This window comes from Nycticebus coucang, chromosome 5, assembly GCF_027406575.1.
Source record: "Nycticebus coucang isolate mNycCou1 chromosome 5, mNycCou1.pri, whole genome shotgun sequence".
In the NCBI taxonomy this organism is placed as follows: domain Eukaryota; kingdom Metazoa; phylum Chordata; class Mammalia; order Primates; family Lorisidae; genus Nycticebus; species Nycticebus coucang.
Window position 1 is genome coordinate 86228261 of NC_069784.1, and position 19335 is coordinate 86247595.

At 43.1% G+C, this 19335-nt stretch overlaps 1 pseudogene; it reads left to right on the forward strand.

Annotated features, from left to right (window-relative positions):
* The window catches only part of LOC128585534 (uncharacterized), a 45198-nt pseudogene extending 26724 nt beyond the window's left edge, over positions 1-18474 (forward strand).
* Positions 18475-19335: the final 861 nt, after the last annotated feature.

Sequence of the window (19335 nt, forward strand, 5' to 3'; positions counted from 1 at the left end):
GGGTCCTTGGCAAAGAGAACATTTTCTTCCAGATGTTACTATTTAGTTTTGTTTTTCTGTTTGGCTCTGTCCCTCCCAATCTGGCCAGAGACACATCACAGTCACAGGCTTTGCCAAAAATTTTATGTCATTTTCAGGGGGTGGGAGAATAGAGTCAAAGTTTCTAATTTGCAAGAATGAATCTAAAATTAAATAGAAGAGTGATATACCTAGGTATGTGGGAAATATTTTCTGGTTTATTATTTATTTATACTTTAACTCTATTTTAAATTAAAATTGTATATTTTCTTTTTGCTAGAACTCTTCCTAAGATTTACTCTTTTTGTCCTGAGTCCTGATCTAGAGGAAGAGAGAGAGCCTAGAATGGGGAGTCAGGGACCTGGATTCAAGTCAAGCCCTGCTATTAACTTGCTATGAGACTCTCTTAGCCTCATTTTTATTTTGTTGTAAAATTATGTTTGTGTATTTGGGGGAGAGGGGTGAGCTCTGTGATCTCTGAAGCTCCTTTCAGCTCTCATACTCAATGGTTCAAACTGTGGCCTAATGATTTATATAGTGTTTATAGTTGGATTTTAATCCTTTTCTGTCAAGGTTGATCCAGGATTTCCAGTTTGATCTCACTGTGTGTGGGTGCTTGCTGTGTGACAAAGGAACTTTCAAAGGCCGCCCACTGCCAAAAATAATCTTCTCCATAGATTTGGCTCATCCTCTATTCCCCTACTACCCAAACTAAAATTCTATTTTATTTTAAATTAATTTAAAATGGATCAAAATAAAATAATATAGGCTCGGTGCCTGTAGCTCAGCGGTTAGGGCACCGGCCACAAACACCGAGGCTGGCGGGTTTGAACCTGGCCTGGGCCTGCCAAACAACAATGACAACCACAACAACAAAAAAACAGCTGGGTGTTGTGGTGGGCACCTGTAGTCCCAGCTACTTGGGAGGCTAAGGCAAGAGAATCACTTAAGCCCAAGAGTTTAATGATGCTGTGAGCTGTGATGCCACGCCACTCTATGGAGGGCGAAGTAGTGACACTCTGTCTCAAAAATAATAATAATAATAATAATGTAAAATGATAAGGAATTTTGGCAAAAGAAGAACAAAATCTAATCTAAATAGATCCAGTCAAATGCACTCATAATCATTATTTTTCTCAATTCAAGTATTATACTTATGTACATTTGCATTTATATTATCTCCTGCTTTTCTTAGTCAACATTATATTATATTTTTCCATATTGCTAACCAGTCTTTATGCTTACCTTGAGGACCATGTAATTCCCTTAAATGAGGAATCATAATTTCTCTAACCATTTCTCTATTAAGGGACATTCAAGTGGTTTCTAATTTTTCATCATTATTAACAATACTATAAAGTACATCTTCCTACTTATAGATTTCCCCATATTTTGAATTGATTCCTTTTGATAGATTCCTACAAGCGAAATTCCTGAGACAAAATTTAAATTTGTATTGCCTGGGTGTGATGGTTCATGCCGTGTAATCGCAGCACTTTGGGAGGCTGAGGCAGAGGATGGCTTGAAGCCAAGAGTTTGAGACCAGCCTGGGAAACAGTGAGACTACATCTCTACAAAAAATACAAAAATTAGCCAGGTGAGGGGGTCTCAGCTACGCAAGTGGAGGAGGCAGAAGGATCATTTGAACCCAGGAATTTGAGGCTGCTGTGATCACAGCAGTATACTCTAACCCAGGCAACAGAGTTAGACATTGTCTCAAAACAAAAACCAAACAAACAAAAACAACAACAAAATAACAACTTTCTTTCTATACATATTGGCAGATTTTTTTTTTGTTTTTTTACAATTTTAAAGAATTTATTTGAGCAAACAATAATTCATGAATCAGGAAACTATAAATCAGAAGTATTTGGTGGTTTTGTGTTGAAGTAGGGGAGGGGTGAAGGAGTGGGATAGCTTCTCATCCAATAGGCACATGGCGTGTGTGGATATGTGGTGGCGGATTGTTTTCCAATAATGTACAAAAGTACCAGCTCTGCTATATTGTGTAGTTTCAGGCAAAAGCATGTAATGTATGTGCTAATGTACACACAAGAGGTGGGTTCATTTGCATTTCCTTGATGTTTATTGAGGTTAAATGTTCTTCAAAATGTTTTGTTACAATTTTTTGGTAAATTTTCTTTCTTTTTTTTTTTTTCTAGTTTAGAGACAGAGTCTCACTTTATGGCCCTCAGTAGAGTGCCGTGGCCTCACACAGCTCACAGCAACCTCCAACTCCTGGGCTTAAGCGATTCTCTTGCCTCAGCCTCCCGAGCAGCTGGGACTACAGGCGCCCGCCACAACGCCCGGCTATTTTTTGGTTGCAGTTTGGCCGGGGCCGGGTTTGAACCCGCCACCCTCGGTATATGGGGCCGGCGCCCCACCGGCTGAGCCACAGGTGCCGCCCATAATTTTTTGGTAAATTTTCTATCGTTTCCCTTTGTTTATTTATCTGCCAGTATCCTAATAACATTCCTATCTACTTACGTAAGGATTTTGTTTGTTTGGGTGGTTGGTTTTTTTCTTTTCTTTTCTTTTTTTGAGACAGAGTCTAACTCTGTTGCCCAGACTAGCGTGCTGTAACATCAACCTGGCTCACAGCAACCTCAAACTCCTAGGCTCAAGTGATCCTCCTGCCTCAGCCTCCTGAAAAGTCAGGACTACAGGTGCCTGCAGCAGTAGCTAGTTTTTTTCTATTTTTAGTGGAGACTTGCTCTTACTCAGGCTGGTCTTGAACTCCTGAGCTCGGGTGATCCTCTCACCTCGGTCTACCAAAGTGCTGGGATTATAGACATGAGCCACCATGCTGGGCCATACCTGAGCTTTTCTTACATTCAAATGTTAACCTTTCTGTCTACCACAAAAATATTTCCCCATTTGTCTATTTTTTTTTTTTTTTTGGCCGGGGCTGGGTTTGAACCCACCACCTCCGGCATATGGGACCGGTGCCCTACCCCTTGAGCCACAGGCACCGCCCACCATTTGTCTATTTTTTAATAGAAATTTATTTTCATATAATCAAATCTGTTGATCGTTTCCTCTGTGATGTCTTCTATCCTCCTAAATTCAGAAAAAATAAACTTCCTTCAGAAGTATTTTTGTTTTATTCTAATTTTTTAAGGATTTGGGTTTTTTTAAATAATATTAAATTAATATTTAATATTTCACTGGATAGAGAGAGAAACAGAGAGTGTTGTGAGGTATGTGTTAAAATTGAATTTCCCCCTCCAAATTATCAGTCAATTATACTACTACCATTAATTGAAGATTCTTTTCACATCATCCATTGGTACCATATTTTTTAAATGTGTTGAAATTTCTTATAAATTACAATGATTTAATAAATTATTGTGAATATCACAGATACCTGTCTAGTCTCCTGCTGACGCCACATGGTTTAATTAATGTTTTTGAAATGTGTTCAGATTTGGACCTAGAAGGGATGAATATTCAGATTAACTATTTGTACTGGGTCAAAAAATGAAGATGGTATTGCCCTAAGATGATGTATACGAATTTGTTTAGTAGGTCTTTTTGTTATCACTCTGGAAGACTTTAAAAACCTAGAAATAGCATTCTGAGTAGACAAGTCCTCTGGCAGATCAATGGGTAGACAAAGGAGGTTATGTACCCTTGGGGGCCAAACAGGAAAAGGCAGATAAGGGTCCCCCAAATGAGTCCTTGCTGGGAATGGCGTAATAGTGGACAGCAAGGATGCTAGAGCAGAGGTGTCCCCAAGGCTGAGTGGTCACTTTGCCTAATCACCCAGGGCCTGCTCTGAGTGAAGGAGGGCTATCAAGGCAGTTGACTTCTGAACTTGGAATTAGGCAGCCTAAGTTTGCCGCTGGTACTGCTGTGTGACCTCGGGAAGTGTCCGTGCTGTTTTAGATCCTTGGCTGATAAAATGGTATCTCAGATGCCTACTTGTGAAATGGGGATCTTAGGACAATAAAAATAAGAGAATGTATATTAAAAAGTTTGAAATTTTGAAACTGCAATCACAGGAGTTTATTAAAAATTATTGTTATTGGCCATTAAAATACTTTTAAAAAATCAGAGACTTCTATTTAGGTTGTCTTTGGCACCTCCATTATTTATTTAGGCATGAAACATTTATGATAATGATCATAGCAAATGCTTTTGCATATATTAACTCATTTAACCATGTCTACAGCCCTCCTAGGTAGTTATTATCTATCAGTATCCAGTAGGTACTGTAATTATCCTTATCCCCAGTTTATAAATGGGAAAACCATGAAGGCGAAATCAAGTGAATTGCCCCAAATCTCAGTTTGGAAGTGGCAGAGGTAGAACTTGAGCCCAGGAAATCTAGATCCAGAGTCTATGCCACGGACAGTATTTTTTTGTTTTTTAAGAGTCAGAGTCTCACTCTGTTGCCCAGGCTGCAGGACAGTGGTGCCATCACAGTTCACTGCCACCTGGAACTCCTGGGCGCAATGAGTAGCTAAGCCTACATGCATGCACCACCATGCCTGGCTAGTTTTTCTTATTGTTTGTAGAGATAGGTTCTAGCTCTGTTTCTCAGGCTGGTCTCAAACTCCTGGACTCAAGCCATCCTCCTACTTTAACCTCCTGAAGTGCTGGGATTATAGGTGTGAGCCACCATGTCCAGACAAGAGTATTTTTTTTAAATGTGAAATTTCTTCTTTTATGTTTTAAAAGGTACTTTGTTTGCTTTCAGCTGTTTTCAGCTAAAGTGATGGGCGACGCCTTCCTCGTGGAGAAGCTAGGCCTGCTTGCACTCAGCAGGCAGCAGAGGAAGGACAGACACCAGGGCAAGATTCTCACGTGCTGCTGCTGGAGATGTTTTCCAAACTTCTGGAGCCCTTGACCATCCGCTACTGGCTCATAGAACTGAGTCTGGAGAGTGCACACCTAGCTCGGTCAGTAGGGGGACAAAGGAGCCAGGTAGAATATAAGTTTTGTGTCTCCCTGCTTACAAGCCTTGCCCCCTCCTTGCTCCCGGAGCAGCCAGAGTGGGGTTAAATGGCTAAAATGATCACCTGGTTCCCTTGTTCCTTCTCTCTTCCATGCCTGCCCACAATCCTCTCTGACCACCAAGTAGGCTAAGCCCTCCCACTGGCACCTGGGTTTCCTCTCCACTCAGCACATTTTCTTTTATTTAGATGCTTCACATTGGTTTTTTGTTTTTCATGTGAGCATCAGCTCCTTGACTACAAGCCCCATCCACATGGTTTACCACGATATCCCATTAGCTGGTATGGGGCCTGAGCCACGCCAGGCACTCAGGGAATATTGGTTGAATTTGCTCTTGAATGTAATGAAGCTGAATAGCAGAGGGCCTGGGGAGGGAGAGAGACGAGGCAGTGATAACTCACATCAGGTCTGACAGAGGCAGGGAGGGTTTGGTGGGAGGAGGAGAAATTGAGTTGTGTTTTAGGCCTGAGTGTGAAATGATGGTGCAATGTCAAGCCAACACGGGAGAGATCCTTCCCTCAGCTGGAAGGAGGAACCAATGCTGCGGACAGCATGATCGGTGACTCCTGTCCTGTAGGACTGAAACGATACGTTCCCATTGTTTAAGTCACAGAGGATTTTGTGGGTTTCTGCGGTACTTTGTTGTGGCAGCCTTAGCACACTTACATAAATGCCAAGAATTCAGCCTTCATGTGCCAACTTCTCAAGAGGGAGAATGTGTTAGAATGGGGGTGCTGGAGAAGGAGGAAAGTGTTGTAGACATGGAAGGCTGAGAAGCCACAGGGGTGTCTAAATGGAGCCAACGGGCAAACCCCATGAACTTGGGATGGGAGCTCAGAGTCTCCAGTCGGGACAGAGATAAGGGTCACAGATTCTTACACAAAGGAGAGGTCTCAGGGCCTGGGGTTGTATGGACTCGCCAGATGAGAACACAGCCAGGTTTGGAACTGCAGGAACCACCAGAATTTGAAAGTAAGGAGGAGAAGCCAGTGAAGACAGAGAGCGTGGTCGCTGGGCAGGAGCAGGCAGACCCTGATCCAGGAGAGCAAAGACGCTCCTCACAGAAGGCAAGGAGCCAGCTGAGAAGAGCCTGGGGAGAAGACAGTGAACGCTGTATTGAGGCAACATTGGTGAGCTCCTGAGGGCTCTGGGCTCAGCAGCTTGTAGAAGACGAGAGGTGAGGAAGCGTCCAAGCACATCATCTTCTAACTGTAACTGTCATAGCAAGAGCAGAAATCAAGACCTTCACGACTCATTCACGTTCCATGGTCCTGGGCTGATTCTCGTTTGGCTCTGGTGCTTATTCAGGTGGTTGGTTCGCTTACCACTTACTTTCTTTTTTAGGAGAAATCACTAACAAATGTCCGTGGCCTTTTTCATTTCTTTTTAGTCTCTATAAGGAATTGGCGTGGGAGATGGATTTTGAAGAGTTCCACTTGTGCCTGAGGCCTGTTCACTTTGAATTTGCATCACACAAGGACAAGGTGGACCAACCCCCCCTGTCTTTAAAACCTCTCTGCTGGAGGACAGCGGTCAGATAGACAGGTGAGCTTGAGAGGTTCAAAGTGAAAATAATGTAGGGGTAGAATGAATAGCCAGTGAAAAATAACGTGTCACTATTGGACAGCCATGCAATCGCATTTTAAAATTTTCTCCCTGGTATTCTATCTGCCATGACGCTATTTTTTTCTTTTTTTAATAAAAGGGGGGAAATAAAATCTCAATTAGGGAGACAATTGGATTTAAAAACACCTAGTAACTGAGAAATGAAAAAACCAGGTCTGAGAATTCAAATGAGATGAAATTCCAGGCTCCAAAGCTTCCCAGCTAAAACATTTACTTTCAGAGAGAAGGTGATGTGAAGGATGGTCTGATGAGGAAAGAGCCACAGATCAGGAGTCCAGGTCTCTTCTTCCACTTTTCTAGGAACCAGGAAGAAGTCACATAAGTTTTCTGAGTAGTTGTTTCCTTGAAATCATAACACACTATATAAATCCAACACTCAGGCAATATCTCCACCAGGCTCTGTTGTTGGCTGGAGTCAGAAGCAAACTCCAGTCCGTTGAAACCTTTCTCACAGGACCATGGATTCGGCCCATTGTCGGACAGTAAACACTCCTGCTAGTAACTGATCCTGGATCTTCTCAGTTGGGGGAAGGAATCTTTTTTCTTTCACACTGACAGCCTTAGATATGTAGAGAGGAGAAACTTCTGTCTCCTTCTTCTTTCTTTCTTTGTAGTCTGCTCTTCCCTTTTAGTGAAGGAAAAAGCGACTCCAAGGAGGCCAAGTCACCTCTGTTTTATAATGTGGATCACTGCTCAGAAATATAACTATGTGTCAATAAGCTAAAGCAGCAGGGGCGGAACGCAGGGGGTCAGGATAATGGGATCCGGTATCCCAGGACGTCTCAACTTCGGCACCGCTGAAGTCTGGGGCTGGTTGAGTCTGTCATGGCGACTGTCCTGTGTGTCTTAGGTCATTTGGCAGCATCCCTGACTTTACCCTCTAGATACCAGCAGCACCCCAGTACCCCACACGCCTCACTGTTTCTGATGACCAAAGATGTCTCCAGACATCCCCAAATACGCCCTCCAGGCAAAACCTTCCCTGCACTATCCTGTCACACTCGCTAAACCAAAACAGAATTTACTGGAAGGATACAGAGATAACTGGAGATGCCAAGGCAGGAGGTGTGAATGGGCCTCAGGTGAGGCTAGGTCTCCAACTGACCAAAAGGGTCTGGAGCCACACTGGTCTCTGGCTCTTCAGGAGCCTCCTGCTGGAGAGAGCATTTTATATTGCTCTAAAAATGGGGCACATTTTGGTTCAGTCAAAATCCACCAATCAGCACAAACTGCCTGAATGCTCTGTGGTCTGGCCAAGCCGTGACCGGTCCTCCCAGTGATGACCCAGAGAGTTTGCAAGATAAGAGGGCCTTCTGAATTACCAGGGCAAGGTCTATGCATTCAGAGAACTTATGTCTTGAGTTTGTATTTATTTTATGTATGCTGAGTTCTTAAACTTGCCACTTTGGAGTGCCATTATAACAAAAACATATACATGTATAGTTGTCCTTTGTGGTTCTAAGACCCTCTTGTATCCCCAAATCCAAGGATGCTCAAGTCCCTGATATAAGATGGCATAGTATCTGTGTGTAACCTACTCACATCCTCCCTTACACAGTAAATCATCTTGGATTACTTACAATAATGAATATAATATATATGCTATGTAAATAGTTATACTATGTACTTTTAGTTTATGTTCTTTTTATTGTATTATTACTTTCTGTTGTCTTATTTTCTCAAATATTTTTAATCTTCTGACGGTTGAATCCACAGATGTAGAATCCACAGAGATGTAGGGCCAACCAGGCCGAACATGAATATTGTGACTTCCATTTTTAAACAGCCCATTTATGCCTATTATCCCACTTAATGTTTGCCGTAACCCTATGAGATAGGTGATATCCCTGTTTACAGATGCAGAAACAAAGCTTGATAGGTATTAAATTACTTGATCTTAGAGTTATGGACAAAGGATCATGTCCCAAAGTGGAAACTTGGCTACAAAGACTATTTAGATGGTTGTTGGACCCACAGGAGAGAGCACTAACTGGACAACATTTGGGGGTGCAATTCAAAGGATGGAGTCAGTGAGGGATCCTGAACAGCTCTGGTCAAGCAGGTAAGAGGAAAAACAAGACAGACAGAGTAGTATCATGGTGATCAAGGAAAAATAATCCTAAACACTACGGCACAACCAAACCCCAGAGATCAAGTCTAATAAGGATTTAAGAAAAACAGGGTCCTTGTGATCTTTCAGCTGAAACATCAGCTTGTGTAAAACTTTGGTTTTGCTGTCACTACTGCCCTTTCAGGACTGATCACATGCCATCCCGTTCCATCAGAATGGGCATTTCCTGCGTAGTGGCCGCCAGGTCACAGCAACATCACCTCTGCTCTTGCAGGTATTCTCCCCCCGCTCTTGTCTTAGCCATCTCGGAGGTCGATGATAACCACGTTGGCAGATTTAGTTTTTATACAAAGGAGGCCATCCTTAAGGTAAATAATTTAATTGATTTTTTAAAAGAAAAATAGACTAAAGTAAAGCCATTTGTTCCTGTATTCCTTTAAAAATCATAATACTTAATTCATATAAATTTAATCCCTGCCTGTAAGAAAAACATCCAACTTCATAAATAATAATGGTGGTTGTCTGAGTCCATTTTCTGTCACTATAACAAAATACTTGGAACCTGGTAATTTATAATCATTTTATTTGTTGCACGGTCCTGGAGGGTGGGACGTACAGGAGCACGGTGGGAGGGCTCTTGTACTAACTACATGATAACATGGCAGAAAAGAAGGCAGATGAGCAAACGCACGTGAAAAAGACTGCGAGAGCGAACCAAGCTGGATTTTGTAACAACCCACTCTTCCAGGACAAAGGCCAGTCCCATTATCATGACATTAATCCATTTAGGAGGTCTCTGCCCCTGTGACGCAATCACCTCTTATTAGGTCCTGACTCCTACCACATGAACTTTTGCGGGATGTGTTCAAGTCGTAACAATGACCTTGCTTTATTTGATGTGCATGCCTGGTTTGAACCACAGAGACTGCAACACAGTCTTATGATAACTTCTGACAGATACTAAAAGAAGCACATGTAGTGAGCCATCTTTGCATGAGGCTTTCAAAATACACACTTGTTACTGGAGCTTTTATCTGATCTTTGAAAACCAGGTGGGTGCTATTATTTTCCCTGCCACTTGGGTTTTCTTGCTTCTTTGTTTATATTTTTAAAAACATGGTTCTAATCTTGGCTTACAGGAGCCTACCACTGAGCACTAGTTTGCTAGTTCATCAGAGCCTACTCATCCTTTCCAGACCGTTGGGGAAACCCCGTGGTCTACAGCTACAGAACAAATCAGGCCTGAGGCTGCCTTCCTAGAATGAAATGATGCCCAGAGAGACTAGATTCATTCTGATGGCTGAGTAGCAAAGATCCCAGCTCCTCCAGCAGTTTAATTTATATGTTACATGTTGAATAAGCAGTGATCTCAACCTTCAACTTCACCTCTTTATGCAAGAGATTCCTAATACTGTTTATACTTTCTTTCTTTAGCTGCTGTTCCATTCAGGAGTGGAAAATATGCAAGTGACCCTTGCATGCCAAGCTGTTCAGAAAAATGCTTTGATGGTGGCTGTCCAGCAGGCCTACTTCTATCTCACCCCTCCAGGGGGCCGTCCTGCTGGTGTCAAGGTCAGCATGCGTGATAGAGAAGTGAGTCAGGCTACCACTACTGCCAACTACTGTCAGCCGCCCCTCCCTCTCTCTCCCTCTCTCCCTCCCTCCCTCTCTCCCTCCCTCCCTCTCTCCCTCCCTCCCTCTCTCCCTCCCTCCCTCTCTCCCTCTCTTCCTCCCTCCCTCCCTCCCTCCCTCCCTCTCTCCCTCTCTTCCTCCCTCCCTCCCTCCCTCCCTCCCTCCCTCTCTCCCTCTCTTCCTCTCTCCCTCTCTTCCTCCCTCCCTCCCTCCCTCCCTCTCTCCCTCTCTTCCTCCCTCTCTCCCTCCCTCCCTCTCTCCCTCTCTTCCTCCCTCTCTCCCTCCCTCCCTCTCTCCCTCTCTTCCTCCCTCTCTCCCTCCCTCCCTCTCTCCCTCTCTTCCTCCCTCTCTCCCTCCCTCCCTCTCTCCCTCTCTTCCTCCCTCTCTCCCTCCCTCCCTCTTTCCCTCTCTTCCTTCCTTCCTCCCTTCCTGTCTTCTTCTTTCCCCTTCTCCCTTTCTTTCTCCCTTTCTCCATCCCTTTTTCTTTCTTCCTCTTTCCTATCTCTTTATCTTCCTTACTTTTTTCTTCCTTCCCTTCTTATTTGTGAATCAACGTATAACTAAATCCTTACTGGGTCTCTTAATTTTTAGTGACGTGCTAATAATTTTTCCTTTGTATGTGACTCTATAATATTGACTGACTAGAACCATCCAGGAGAAAAACATCCTGTTTCCCAACTCTTACCCTCTGTAGATAAATGACTGCATTGTTTTGGGATTTATCCTCCCTGTAATTCTTTTTGCAAAAGTAAGCAAATATTGGCTTGACGCCTATAGCTCAGTGGCTAGGGCGCCAGCCACATACACCGAAGCTGGCAGGTTCAAACCCAGGCTGGGCCTGCCAAACCACAATGACAATTACAACCAAGAAAAAAAAAAAAAGTAAGCAAATACATTTGATACTTCTTTTTTCCACAAAAGGTACCATACTATATGCGCTCCTTTTCAGTGGATTTTTTTTGTCTTTTGTTTTTTGGTTATTGAGATATAATTCGTGTAACATAAAATTTTCCCTTTCAAAGTGTATTATTCAATGGTTTCCTACTCACAAGATTGTACTATCCTTATCATTATCTAATTCCAAAACATTTTAATCACTCCCCAGAGAAACTCTGTACCCATTAGCAGTCACCCCCTATCTGCACCCCACACCCCTCTTCCCTCAGTCCCTAAGCAACCACTCATTTCTGCTTCTTTAGATTACATATTCTGGACATTTCATAGAAATGGAATCATACCACCTGTGGTCTTCTGTGAGGGTTCCAAGGTCTCTACATTTTTGCTAACACTTGTTATTGTCTGGCTTTTTTATGTTAGCTGTCCTGGTGGAGATAAAGTGGTACCTAATTTTGATTTGCATTCACCTAATTACTAAGACATTGAGCATCTCTGCTCATGCTTTCTTGACTCTATGTCCTCTTAAGAGAAATGTCTATCCAAATCCTTTGCCTCTTTATAAAATTGGATTGATAAGTTGCAAAAGTTGTTTATATATCCTGAGTACAGTTTCCTTATAAGGTATATGATTAGCAGATACATTCTGTGGATTGTGTCCTACACCAGCACTTCTTCTGCAGCTTCCTCACCCCTCCCAGCCTTCATAGAATTGAAGAGAGTTAGACTTTGCTCTGGATTAGGCATTGCCTTAAGGGAATGTTGTGGCTGGTTTAATCTTCTATCCAGACCACTCAAACAGTCTCCGTATCAATAATAGGGAGTTTCACTTTCTTATCATTCATGTGTTCGCTGGAATAACACTTGTAATTTTCTTCAAGAACATTTTCTTTGTGTTCACAACTTGGTTACCTGTTCAGCATAAGAGGCCTAGCTTTTGGCTTATTTGGATTTTAGATGTGCCTTCCTCACTAAGCTTAATCATTTCTAGGTTTTGATCTAAAGTGGGAGATGAAGGATTCTTCCTTTCACTTGAACGCTCAGGGGCCACTGCAGGGTTCTTACTTGGCCTAATTTCAAAACTTTTGGGCCTCAGGAACTCGGAAGGACTGAAGAGAGGGAGGGAGACAGGAGAATGGATGGTTGGTGGAGCAGTGAGAATGCACTCACACATGTACTGTGAATTTATTAAATTCACCTTCTTATAGGGGCCTGGTTTGTGGAGTCCCAAAACAGTGACAATAGTAATGGCAATACCTTAACTGTAAGGAAAAAGTTTAAAACACTGTAAGATTTGCCAAAATGTGACACAGACACATTCAGTGCGCACCTGCTGTTGGAAAACCAGCACCAATAATCCTGCTTGACACAAGGTTGCTGCCGTCTTTCAATTTGTAAAAATGAACGCAGTATCTGCGAAGCACAATAAAGCTAAGTGCAATAAAGAAGATATACCCTTATTTAAGCCTTATTAAACTTCTTTCAACAATATCTTATAGTTTCAAGGTACCTTTTGGTTAAATTAATTCTAAACTATTTTATTATTTTTGACATGATTATAAATGGAATTGTTTTCTTAATTTCATTTTCAGTGTGTTCATTACTAGTGTATGGAAATACAATTGATTTTTGTATATTGATCTTGCATCCTGCAACCTTAGTCGAAATTTATTAGTTCTAGTAGGCATTGTATTCCTTAGGATTTTCTATATTCAAGAAAAATGCCATCTGTGAGTAGAGATATTTCTGCTTCTTCCTTTCCAATTTAGATGCCTTTTAATTCTTTTTTCTTGCCTAATTGTTCTGGCAAGACCATCCAGTATAAAGTTAATAGAAGGGCAGGGATAGATATTATTGTCCTATTCCTGACCTTTGGGAGAAAACTTTCAATCTTTTACTTTTAAGTATGATGTTGGCTCTAAGTTTTTCATAGATACCTTTTACCAGGTTGAGGATTTCTCTATTCCTAGTTTATTGAATGTTTTTATCATGAAGGGCTTTTGGATTTTATCTATATATACTTTTTTTGTAGGATATTTTTTCACCTAACAGTATATTGTAGAAATCACTCCAAATCAGTTTATTGAGATTCCCTGCCATTCTTTTTTTTTTTTTTTTTTTTTTTTGTAGAGACAGAATCTCACTGTACCACCCGGGGTAGAGTGCCATGGCGTCACACAGCTCACAGCAACCTCTAACTCTTGGGCTTACGCGATTCTCTTGCGTCAGCCTCCCAAGCAGCTGGGACTACAGGCGTCCGCCACAACGCCTGGCTATTTTTTTGTTGCAGTTTGGCCGGGGCTGGGTTTGAACCCGCCACCCTCGGCATATGGGGCCGGCCCCCTGCTCACTGAGCCACAGGCGCCACCCATCCTGCCATTCTTTTTTACAGCTATGTTGTACTTTCTTATGTGCATACCTGTGAATATAACTTACATGTAAAATTAAATGTGGCTTTAAGAGACCAACTTTCCAGATGATTTTAAACCTTCTTTAGGCCTCATAGATTCCATTCAGGTTGCCACATTTACCCTTGATCACATTTATCTGTCTCTACCCATTTACACCCTTTATATTGATAGGAGAGTCAAATTGGTGGGTATGGCAAGAATACTCAGTCCCCACTTCCATTGCCAAGTCCTTATTCCCACGGAAATCAGCTACAGTAGAAATTAGGGATAGAGTGAATTACTTCAAGTTTTAAAATTCCAACCCCCCAAACCTTGCTTCAGTGCCTACTGAAAGTTAGGCCATCAGATGGCACCGAGGCACAATTTCTGCTCCTGGACTTGCGGGCCAGGGTGTGAGAGGGAAGTAGGCCCCCCAGGAGGCCCACGGAGGTGCCTGCTGGATCTGAGAGAGCAGCTCTGTGATGGGTCAGAGTGAAAGCTAGAGTTCCGGAGGTAAGCAGAAGAGGCTGCCGGAAGCATAGGAAAAACGTGTGCTCATGCTCTTGTACTAATCTGCTAGGACGGCCACAGCAGAACTCCACAGTCTCAGTGGTAGAAACTTCTCCCAGTTCTGGAGCCTAGGGGTCTGTAATAAAGGTGACCACTTTCTGGTGAGGGCTCTATTTCTGGCCTGCAGATGGCTGCCTTCTACTTTGCTCTCCTTTTAAAGGGTGGGGAGAACAAGTGAGGGAGAGCTCTGTTGTCCCCCCCACCTTTTTTCTGTTCTTATAAGGGCACAAGCCCCATAGGTTTAGAGCCCTGCTCTTATGACCTCACTTAACCTAATTACCTCCCTAAGCCCCCATCTCCAAATACCATCACAGGGAAGGGTTACTACTTCAGTAAGTGCAATTTGGAGGGCTACAGACATTCTTAACAGCTCTTTAAGAAGTATGGTCAGAATTGAGGAGGAAATTTGAGGCGGTAGGAAGATCAAAGAATAAAAATGATAAGATATTTGTAGGAAGGGGCTGGAAAAGAGGAAGTAATTGAAGATAGAAATGCACACTGGGGGCGGCGCCTGTGGCTCAGTGAGTAGGGCGCCGGCCCCATATGCCGAGGGTGGTGGGTTCAAACCCAGCCCCAGCCAAACTGCAACAACAAAAAAATAGCCAGGCGCTGTGGCAGGCGCCTATAGTCCCAGCTGTTTGGGAGGCTGAGGCAAGAGAATCACATAAGCCCAGGAGCTGGAGGTTTCTGTGAGCCGTGTGACGCCATGGCACTCTACCGAGGGCAGTAAAGTGAGACTCTGTCTCTACAAAAAAAAAAAATAAATAAATAAATAAAAATAAAGAAATGCACACGGGGCATGATCGGGAGGGAGGGTGCAGGGGAAGGGGTCAGGGAGGGAATGTTTTAATTCACCAGTTTCTCAGGTCCAGGCAGGCAGGGAGCTGAGTGGTAGAAATACACAGGCTCATGAGATCTGTCTTAGTCTGTCTGTGTTGCTATAAAGAAATACCGGAAGCTGGAGAATTTAGAAAGAAAAGCCAATTTATTTGGCTCATGGTTCTGAGGACTGCACAAGAAACGTGGCACTAGCCTCTGCTCCTGGAGAGAGGCTCTGGCCACTTCCACTCGGGGTAGAAGACTCAGGGGTGCCGGGTCTTCCAGCAGCAGAGGAGGAGAGAGGAAGTAAGAGAATAAGAGGGGACTCTTTTTTTAAAAAAAAAAGAAGCTTTCCTGGGAAATAATAGAGAGAGAACTCACTCATTATCCTGAGGACAGCACCAATATTCCTGAGGGATCCCAGGATGCACTTTCCCCTAGGCCCCTCTTCCATCATTGGGGGTCAGATTTCAACAAGAGGTTTGGAGAGTCAAATATCCAAAACCATAGGAGAATTCTCTCACAGCCCCATGTGACAGGGTCTTTTTTCTAGGTGAGGAAACAGATACTGAAAAGTTATGGAAAAGATAAGATCAGCAGGGGAGTATCGGCACCGGATCTGATTGCAGAGAATGTGCTTTCTTTCCTGGAGTATCCTGGAAGGAGTGGAGTCTTCTCAGTGTTTATACAAGGTCTTAAAAAATAAAACACATGCGGGCAGCACCTGTGGCTCAAAGAAGCAGGGAGCCGGTCCCATATGCCAGAGGTGGCGGGTTCAAACCCAGCCCTGGCCAAAAACTGAATAAATAAATAAATAAATTAAATTAATTAAATTAAACACGTGCTAGCCACTTGGAGAGTTTATACTCCTTAGATCACATACTACATTGTTGAGCCCCCCCATAGGAGCCCCCAAGTCTCCTGAACCCATAGATATTCTTATATCCAGGAGACTGGGATACCTCAAGTGTCTTCAGAAAAATGATCAGATTGGACATTTTAGATGTTTTTACCCAGGATTCTTTTTGTTTGTTTGTTTTTGCCTCCTGTGTCTCCTTCAGTCATTCTGCTATGGATAACTCCTTGTTTCTTCCATCGAAGAACAGTCTTTCCTTTGAAGCCTTAACTTTTTTCTTTTAGTTAATAGTTTAGGACAATATAGGAGACTGCCATCCATTATGCCCTGCAGCTTGCTGAGCAGGTTCCCATCTTCTTCCCCTCTTCTCCCCTCCTCCATTCCTCTTCCCCCTCTCCGCCTCCCTCCTCCCCCTTCTCCATCATCACCTTGTGCACAGCAGCAGGTGCAGCCCACCTCCATCCGCCCAGGAGCGCTGAGGGAATTCTCCAGGTCTCACAGCCATGAAATCCATCAGCAGTGTCTTCTGAGAGGGCACTCTATATAGAACTCTCCAACTACCCACTTTGTAGAACAGAGAATTTTTCTCAAAACATTTTAGACAACTGTATTCTAGTCTGGAAATAGTCGCATTGAGTGCAAAGTGGTGTCTCTCTTCCCCCCCTTCCCTCCCTTTCCCTCCCCTCCTTTTCCTTCCTCTCCTCCCCTCTCATGTACCCAGGAGTACTTGTGTTTGAGGCCAGTTATGGCTGTGAAATCATTTTATAGCTAGTACTACAGGGGTTATACCCCTGATAAATTTAATTCATACTGGCTTAAAACACTCTAAGAAAGAAGTTCGGATCTGAGAAGTCATGGCGGCACGGGTCCAACCAGAAGGCATCCCCCAACTGTGAAGGACGTGGAGAGTTTGCTGTTAGCTCCAAGTCCAGACGTCCCAGACACCCTTACTCATTCTTCAGAAAGATTTCAGGCTACCAGAAGGTACTGTAGCGGGCGGAGTGGGGGTATTGTTTAACAAAAATGTCCTCTTTTAAGTCAGTTAATGATGTAGTATGTGAGCTAAGGAGTATAAACTCTCCGACTGGCTAGCACGTGTTTTGTTTATTTTATTTATTTATTTTTTCTTTTCACAGTTTTTGGCAGGGGCTGGGTTTGAACCTGCCACCTCTGGTACATGGGGCTGGTGCCCTACTTCTTTGAGCCACAGGTGCTGCCTGCATGTGTTTTATTTTTAAAGACCTTGTATAAACACTAAGAAGACTCCACTCCTTCCAGGATACTCTAGTCTATGAAGGACAGTCAACTGGTTTTAATTTTAACCTCTTTTCTCCTCCTCTCTTCTCTCTCTTTCACTTCTCTTCCTTCAACTTTAAGCTTTAAAGTGGTATGTTTTTCAAACTTTAAAGAGATAGCTCACAAGGAATAAGAGTTAGCGCTCTCTGCACATTTTCCGTATCTATCTTAAACTGAGAAGCACGGAACTGCCCTCACTGTTCAAACAAAGGTTTTAGCATTTCTTCAAACAGCAGGAGGGAGTGTTGTTAGACTCGGGGCCTCCACAGAGATACGTCTGTAAGTCTGGGATTTCCCGTTGTGTCTTCATCTCTTTTCGCCATCACAGGGAAGCGAGATATTCATATTCTGTAATAATTATGATTACTCGAGCATCTTATTGGGGGCTACCAACGACCTCTAAGTTAATTCTGGCAAATTTAGAATAAAAAATAATACCAGGCAAAGCAACTCTAATACTCAAGATGCCATTAACCTGCCACGTGGCCAGAGTTCAGTGCCTTAAGTCCACAAGGGTGGATGGCAGATGTAAAACCTATGTATCTAGCCACTAGGACCCTGTTCTCCTTGACCATTTGGCTAAGACCAAGTGTAGTATGGGTGTAGTCGCAAGAACCCTTGGGAGACCACGTAGCCCAAGTATCCCTACAGCTAAGGCCAGGTGAGCACAAAGAGACCTGCACTCACCAAACACTACCATTAGCTGGGCTATGGAGTTTGGGACCAAGGAGGGACTGCTGATGCATGCTTCAGACACATGGTGTCCCTAAGGAGAATGGTAATACATTAGCTTCCCCACTGAATAATCAGAAACACTTGAAACAGGTGAGAACCATGGAGACGGGCAGCGCCTGTGGCTCAGTGAGTAGGGCGCCGGCCCCATATGCCGAGGGCGGAGGGTTCAAACCCAGCCCCGGCCAAACTGCAACAAAAAAATAGCCAGGCGTTGTGGCGGGTGCCTGTAGTCCCAGCTGCTCGGGAGCCTGAGGCAAGAGAATCGCTTAAGCCCATGAGTTGGAGGTTGCTGTGAGCTGTGTAAGGCCACGGCACTCTACCGAGGGCCATAAAGTGAGACTCTGTCTCTACAAAAATAAATAAATAAATAAAAAAGAGAACCATGGAGACAGAACCACCTGCCTCCTGTTGCAATCCCCAGTGACATGAGTTGTCTTCGTGTTAAATGTCCACTTGGGCTCCCATGTCTCTGTTCTCTTGTCAGGGCTCCAGAGGCTTCTGTGTCTATTCAGCTGGAAAAGGTGGGGCTGCGGGACATGATGCTGAATGCCTTCCTCCTCAGGAAACAAACCCTGACCGACAGAACGAAGAGCCCCGTGAGTGTGTAGTGAGAAGTGCTCCCTAAAGCTCTGGTCCCCTTTCATATTTGAATAAATAAAAAGTCTTAACTTGGAATCTGTTGCTTTCAACCTATTTGGCTAAGACCATTGACAATATATTGGAAAGAACTGAAAAAGGGAGTTTAATAAGAAATAGAAGGGAATCAATTCAAGCAGATTATTGTCGTTTTAAAAAATATGTGTATTTTTCCAATGCCACATTTTATTTTGTCACTTTCCAAATGAATTGTTTTCAGCACCCGCGCTGGAACATTACCTCTCCTGAGTGACCCACAAAGGGGAAGGAGGATTAGATAAAGTGAGCAAGGACTCTTGCCATCTGGTCACCCGGCAACCATCTGGTTATTTTGGTTTTCCCAGACACTACCATCATGCCTCCGTCTAAAGATTTTTATATTAGCCTAATCTGTTGAAAAGTACTATAAAACCCAAACCTTTAGTTAGTTAAAATTATTCCTTAATTTTATGAATATAATTTCATTATTCATTAATTTTTTGATACACAAATGATTATGCTAATGCATTATACATAATCATTTGGGAGAAAATTGACAATTATATAAACTTTCGGCTTTAGCTGCCTGTAACTAAAAGGAACAGACCTAAATTTACCTAATGAAGTTCTACGAAAGAGATATGATAGAGGCCAGACCTTGTAATTACTGCTCAACCATGATGAAGGCTAAGAGCTCCTTCTAATAAGAAAGTGTCAAAAAATATTGACCAAGTGGAAAAACATAATAGTTCATGAACTGCTCTTCAGGAATATCCATCACCTATTAGATCCGAAAGAGCTCAGGCAATATAATTACCTGCACCAGTTTTGTCAGGATCTGGGAGTTTAGCCTA